Genomic DNA, 8,195 nt, shown 5'->3' with positions numbered 1-8,195 from the left:
TCAGTAAATTCCTGCAAATTTGAGTTCAAATGATTTTTTTGAGAATCCCTTTATCGACTTTGGCGCTGTTCTTTTTCACTTTAACGACAGGCGCTCGTGATTGGCAATATTTCTGATTCTTACGGCTGTAATGATTCCTCGTAATAAAACGTCCAATGGTTCCTGTACGATTTTATGCTGGTACATGGTAATCATGTTTCGATTATCTCTTCATAGAGAAATTGCTGGAATTGCAATTTTTATTTCAGTCATATCGTCTGACACACGGTATTCTTTACAAAATTCAGACCAAAACCTACAAATTTACTCTAGTGGAAAGAAGCGTTATGTCTTACACCAATCTCCATGTTTTCAGTCACAAGTTTTGTTTTTCGTACTTTGAGATTTTCTGTATTGTCACTCATAATGACCAAAAAACTATCACAATATATATAGCAGTGTTCTTGGCCTGAGGAATTTGAATACGAATTTGAATACGAACGTTACTTGCATTCAATATTTTGTTTAGAGAAACCTTGTGATTAGGGACAAATGATTTCTCTATTATAATTCCCTGGTTTAACCCAAGTTTACTATTTTAGCACAGCTCTTGCAAACCGATTACTATAAATATACCCCCGTCTAAGTGTTTGGCTCAATAAAGATTTGCTTTTTAGTATTCTTTTTAAACAGAAATCAGTGACGTCTAACAGCATTGTCAATTCATAAATATTTAGTCTCTAAAATAAGGGCTCAATAAAAATTTGCTTTTTAGTATTTTTTTGAAACAGAAATCAGTGACGTCTAACAGCATTGTCAATTCATAAATATTTAGTCTCTAAAATAAGTGGACGTGAAACAAATTACAGAATTTTAATATCAATAATTTGCTCCTCGTCATGCATTATAGATAATTCCAAACACTTTAATCTTTCCGCTCTGATATAGTCGAATATCAGGATTCGATAATTGTTCAAATGACAAGTTCAGTTAATCAGCAATTGAGTCAAAAAAGTTCTTTGAACTAAAGTTGATTGACAGTATCTTTAAGTAAGCTATATTAAACTAGGTTTAATAAAAAACAACTGGCCTATACAAATCTTGAGAAAAAAGGGGAAGTACGGCATTATCCTATGGTACCCCTGATATATGCTTCATTAAGCCATTTGTAACATCCCTTATAATGAAGTCCTAATATTGTGAACATTGACACGCGTAACGTAATTGATTTAGAAAATGTAAACGGTAACGATCGGCCAAAAGGTGCATTTGTCCTAGGAAACGGAAAATTGAAATATGGAAATTTTGTTACGTTTGTCAAATATCCGAGCTTTAAAGTAAAATATATGTGCCAATATTTAGGGGGGAAAATGCACTATTCAACTTCTAACTTTGGTAGTATCCTTAAGCTTATATTCAAGTTCATTTCATTTTGAAAAATGTGATGCTCGCAATCATTAAAATAAAGGTTATTGAATGAAAGAACATCCAGAAATGTGTGAAAATGAAATAAAAGAACTAAACATGATACCAATCTATACTTTAAAACAAGAAGACCTCATTGGTGTGTCGCTTTTCTTCCTGCCGCAATAAATTAATCATCATGCCTCTGTGTCCTATAGTTACCATGCATAGTCGCATTTGTCATCCATTTTTAAGATTATTCAGATTGAGTTAATCTGGGGAAAAAACGTTGGAAAAAGGCGTTCGGATATTGTTTCCGTCATCAGACCGACTTTTAAGTCATAGATATAACTTCCGATTTTAAACTTGCACATGATTTTAGTTTAAACAATATTTTATTTCAAAAGTGCGCAAAAATACAATTATACAATATAAACATGATAAATACTGGGATTCGGAAAGAAGAAAAACTTATATAAATCCGTCTCCCTTGATGATAATTTCCATAAGTACTCGGATAGAGGACAATCATTTTCGCGTTTATCTACATGCTTTTTGTATACTACGAAAATACGGGTGTTGGCGAAACGGTGAAAACGGATCGGAAACGGAAAGAAATATTTATATGGACGGAATTTAAGGTGGAAAATGCAAAGAACTGCGAAACTGAATAACGACTGAAGTAACGTAAAAGCTCAAGACCACAATATTAATTCACTTTGTTCGTGATCTTGGAATATAGTTGCTAATTATTATATGGAGTAATTCTTCCTAAGTATTTTGTCTACTGTTTTCTTTGAAATGTTTACTATTTAAGCGTATTATATACTGCTTGCACTGTGAATATTTATGGGATTCAACACTGTAATAGGTTTTCTTTCGTCTGATACAAAATACCCCATATCTTTTCTTTTTCATACCTATCTGTTTATTATGTCCCCGGGATTATGTCAATCATACATTGTTGCAATACCGACATGCTTGTACTTTGTCACAAAAAAAAAACTGAAATAAAAATACAAATGTACCCTTTAACATTTGAAATGTTGAAGACAAAATTGCTCTATATTACGGAAGCGTATTAGCGCCACACATTTTTTTTTTTTATTTTTCTTCCTATGTTTGCACTATAACGCAAACCTTTGCGTTACAACGCAAACCTTTGCGTTATAACGCAAACATTTGCGTTAAACGCAAACCTTTTGCGTTATATATAACGCAAAGGTTTGCGTTATATCTTGATTTCAATTGTTCATTAAGTTTTGTATATATGTCCGTCTGTCATTCATTTCGGATGTGATTTACTAGTAGATAAAAAAAGAAACATACATACAAAGCCAAATCATTATAATAGATATGCATAGGAATAATGGAATACTTGAAGTGCAATTATACATAAATTAAGACTGATTTGTGCATCAGAAAAGTATATAATTTAACAAGAAAATAGATATAGTTTAGTATATAGTCATATCTAAATTGAAAGATCAAAAATAATGTCATACAATTGTGAAACCTCCAAGTCAAATAGACAAAATGATCTTTCTGCTTTAAAATGAATTATTAATAAGGAATCATTTTGTTTTTAAATCTCAGAATATGATCAAGATTCTTTGATAGAAAGTCATTGAATTTTCATTTCAATATAATGAAGTATTTTTAAGATGCTTGGGTAGCAATTTGAATAGAGGGAACATAATTTTATTAATAAAACATCTTCATTCTATACATTTATTGCCAAAGGGTAGCTTGTTTGAATCTAACCTACTTTACACAGTTCTCAAACGAGAGCTTACTTTGGAAGTATATTTATATTCGGTTATAGCTATATTAGCAGGGTTGATTTTTTTCTTAGGTATAACCTCAATTTACTCAATTTTCTTTGTAATATATATACTAGTAGTAACATGGATATCTTTTTTGGGGACCTTTATAGTTTGTTGTTCAGTGTGAGCAAATGCTCCGTGTTGAAGACCGTAATTCGGCCTATAAGGTTTACTTTTACGAATAGTGACTTAGATGGAGTTTTCTTATTGACACTCATACTTGATCTTATATTATTCTGCTCATTATTAGTCATTGATATGATCTAATTATTCAAGCATTTTACTTTGCAATGACTACAAAGGTGATAAATTTTAATATATACAGCCTCCTCCATTAATAACTACTGTTTCCTTTGAATCTTAAATAAGAAATAAGATAAAACAAATTTTTGCGTTATAACGCAAAGGTTTGCGTTATATCGCAAAGGTTTGCGTTATTTCGCAAAGGTTTGCGTTATAACGCAAACATAGGAAGAAAAAAAAAATGTGTGGCGCTAATACGCTTCCGTACTATATCTTAAGTTATTGACGAATATTTGAAATTTAAACCTCTATAAGATGTGATGTACGGCATTTCATTTTATCATTGGTAATGATCCATATCTGACAGAGAAGAAATATTCATAATTCTCAGAAAGCTTTCATAAATATTGTTAGATACCACTAATCGTTCCAACAATCAAGACAACAGAGACAAACAGGGAAAAAAATATGAAAATAAAAAGATATGACTTAAGTGTTAGAATGTTCAGGGAGACGGCACTCAAATTACAAAAAAATAATTGATGTTTTAAGGAACTGTAGAGGTAGAATTCAAAACCTTGAATATGAAAGCCTCGAAATCCATGATACTTTTTCTGTGCGGTAGTTATATCTACAAAATCCAAACATGTACACGACATATAATACATTTATATTCATACATGTATATTTATATATTGGGAATTTATTTTTGTTTCCAAACAGAATTATAAGGTTATGTATACGTGCCTCCGTTCACTGCACAATTGTAAATTGTCTTACTAAAGACCAGCAAAAATAAATGGCACAAGTTCACGTAGTCATAAAAAAAAGTCGTATAATTTACGTTATCGAACAAAAAATCAGAAATACGGAATATTATATGTGAATGGTTAGGAAATCCGTTTCCCCTACATGTTTTAAAAGTCAAAGAAAAATGTTTTCCCTGATACGAACGTTTTAAGAACCAGCTTTGTGTAACCTATGGACAAATTCGACTGGATATAAGGAAGTTAATTTGTTTACTCTGATTTGAAATTATCTTTTAGAACTTCTTTTAGTAATTGAGAACCTATGTTGTTTATGGGTAATAGGTGAAATATTGCATGATCCCTCAAAATGACAGCAAGCGCAGTTTTCCGGACGATTTTCATTTGTACACTGCTAAAAACTGTCAGGTCCTGGCCATGGTTTATTTTGGAGAATTTTTTTTTACTGATTTTTACTAAAAAACATAATATTCTCTGTGTGTGCTATTGCAAGAAATAGTTTTGCTCGTTATTTTGTCATATTAAAAAAAAATCTCAACAAAGTTTTCCCGTTTAAACTGTACTAGAAAAAAGTTTGGCATGTGAAACGGACGAAGACATATTCTAACAGAAGTACAAATACCAGTCCTCCCTTTTGTGTATACATATGAGAAAACGTTTCAAAGTTATTGATTGAATTCAAATCCATCACACATACGGTACACATTGTAGTCCGAAAAAATAAAGGACTTCATTCCTATCAAACACCTTTTTAATTGTTTACCAGTATACAGTGGAGATCACTTCTAACCTCTCATTAGAACTGTCAGAATATTCTGTCATAGAACTGTTCTAACCTGTCCTAGAACAGTTCTAGCTAGAACAGTTCTACCCTAGAACTGTTCTAGGTAGAACTGTCAGGATCAGTTCTAGGTAGAACTGACTAAATGAGTTCTAGGTAGAACTGTCAGGATCAGTTCTAGGGTAGAACTGTCTAAAACTGTTCTAGGTAGAACTGACCAAATCAGTTCTAACCGTAGAACTGTCAACAGAACTGACTAAATCAGCCAGGACTGTAGAACAGTTCTAAATGACGTCACTGCAGAAAGGGCAATTTAGAATTTAGAAGAAAAATCAGTTCCAATTACTTTACTATATATAATAGCAGATGTTTCTATATTTTTTACTGATCAAAAGTTACATGTACAAATATCGAAGTGGATAGGAGGTTATCCAACTCATCGGAGAAATATTTTTATGAGATTGCAAATGAAACATCATTGTTTACGTTTCTTCGTTCCCCGTTTTTCACAGTCTCTTCGTAAATATAACTCTGCATTTAATTCAAGTAAATTTGATCTTAATTTACCTTGTTTGCCTTGGATTTACATTCATGATTTGAGATTCTGTTTTGACAAATGTTCAAACGAAAATTGTACAGTGGATGCATTATGGGATATCATAGTAATGAACACAGTGTTGTTAAACGCAAGAAAACTATGTACATTTGCACTGAGGTCTCAGATTTGCATTATCTCGTTGCTAAACTTATCGATATAACGATAATGAATAATATCTGGGAGTCTGGAACGTCAGAAAAATATACTCGATCTGAACATGAATGAAATATTTGCCACTGGACGTAAGGCTACAAAAAAAAACCAATCATTGTCCTTCTTCAAATTATATTAACAGTATAGTCAGTCTACCTTTCCAAGAAGAGAACTTCTCATACATGTACTTTTCATTTTAAAATAAAGTATATGAATCAGTGATGTGAGTGTTGGATGATGCCGTTAAATAGTTTTGTTAAAAAAAAACAATCATGAACTACTGACTTAAAAAGTCACTTGTTGTGACGGTTTATTATTTAATAATTTAAGTTTGGATGTAACGGATCTTCTGTCGTTATTGTGTTATCAGCGCCCATAGACATAAGTTAGTCATGTGACCGTAATGTCATCAACGTTTTTTCATGGTTTGGCAAGGTTTAAAATGGAATTTAGAATTAAATTATAAGAAATGACTTATCATTTTTTTCTGTCTATTCGAAATAACATAAAAAATGTGGTGCACACTATTAAAAAATCCGCTTCGCGTATTTTTACATTAAAAAAAGCAAAATGATCAGTTTTGGCTGATGCAGTCATATATGGTCAGATTTGGTTGATGCTGTCAAATATGGTCAGTTTTGATTGATGCAGACACATATTTTTGTTACATGAGTCAGTCTAAGGTATGAAAACTACTGATGTTTGTTCAATTTCTATTATTTCAGTTATTTATATATACTACAGTAAAAAAAATATATAACTGAAGTACTGTGCAACTATATAGACTCACATAAAAAAAAGCAAATATGGTCAGTTTTGGTTGATGAGGTCAAAAGATTTTATTATACAACTCAGTCTGAAGTATGAAAACTACTGATATTTGTTTACGATTCAATACTTTGAAAAAAAAGAGGATATACTGGCACTATAAATTCATGCGAACAAAATTTTGAGGTCATTGTTTTCCAATGTTGCTGTAACTTGTATATTACAGTCCATCTTGACCTAAAATTATAACTGAATTACTGTACATGTACAGCTATATAGATTTGCAGAAAGAAAGAGCAAATAAGGTCAGTTTAGATTGATGCGGTCAAAAGATTTTATTATACGACTCAGTCTGAAGTATGAAAACTACTGATATTTGTTTACGATTCAATACTTTGCATAAAAAGAGGACATGCTGGCACTATAAATTCATGCGAACAAAATTTTTAGTTCATTGTTTTCCAATATTGCTGTAACTTGTATATTACAGTCCCTCTTGACCTAAAATTATAACTGAATTGCTGTACAGCTATATAGATTTGCAGAAAGAAAGAGCAAATATGGTCAGTTAAGATTGATGCGGTCAACAGATTTTATTACACGACTCAGTCTGAAGTATGAAAACTATTGATATTTGTTTACGATTCAATACTTTGAATAAAAAGAGGATATGCTGGCACTATAAATTCATGCGAACAAAATTTTGAGGTCATTGTTTTCCAATATTTCTATAACTTGTATATATTACAGTCCCTCTTGACCTAGGCCTAAAATTATAACTGAATTACTGTACAGCACCCTTTTTATGGACGATCAATGCATTTGAATGAGGACAATAAATTTTAGTTGGACCCCCCCCCCCTTTTTTTTAAACTGCTGGATCCGTCCCTGGTGGTTTGGGCCGGAATAACGTATTACATTAAGGTCAGATAATTTTGTTATGTAAAACGAGTCATCCTGACTCCCCGAATGACAAATGTAAAATAAATGAAATAATAATGCCCCCCCCTCCCCCCTCCTCCAATATTAACGGCTTAATTTATGTTCAAAAAATGAAAGAAAAACAAATAATTTATGTAACACATCAACAAAAGAAAATCACGGAATAACAGGCTCCTGACTTGGAACAGTCACATACATGCAGAATATGGCGGGGTTAAAACCGGCAAAATAGCAAAACTCTTTATAATATTAATCGCTATTTTGCCAAGACATTTATATTTAGACAAAGAGTTCTTAAATTTAAACCAAATCAATTCTAGCCGTAGAATTTATAAATCAATTTTAGCTGTAGGATTTATAAATCAATTCTAGCCGTAGAATTTATAAATCAATTCTAGCCGTAGAATTTATAAATCAATTCTGGCCGTAGAATTTGTAATCAATTCTAACCGCAGAACTGTTCTAGAAGTAGAACTGTCTAAAACTGTTCTAGGGTAGAACTGTCAGGATCAGTTCTAGGTAGAACTGTCCAAATCAGTTCTAGGTAGAACTGACCAAATCAGTTCTAGCTAGAACAGTTCTAACCTAGAACTGACTAAAAGGTGTCAGGCTGACAGTTCTACGTACTGTCCTAGAACAGTTCTCCTGACAGATTCTGACAGATTTTAATAATGAGAGGTTAGAAGTGATCTCCACTGTATTTCTTTTAGTTTTGGGTAAAATTGTAAAGGAAA

This window comes from Mytilus galloprovincialis, chromosome 9 (assembly GCF_965363235.1).
Source record: "Mytilus galloprovincialis chromosome 9, xbMytGall1.hap1.1, whole genome shotgun sequence".
In the NCBI taxonomy this organism is placed as follows: Eukaryota; Metazoa; Mollusca; class Bivalvia; order Mytilida; family Mytilidae; genus Mytilus; species Mytilus galloprovincialis.
Note: the sequence above shows the minus strand (reverse complement) of the source record.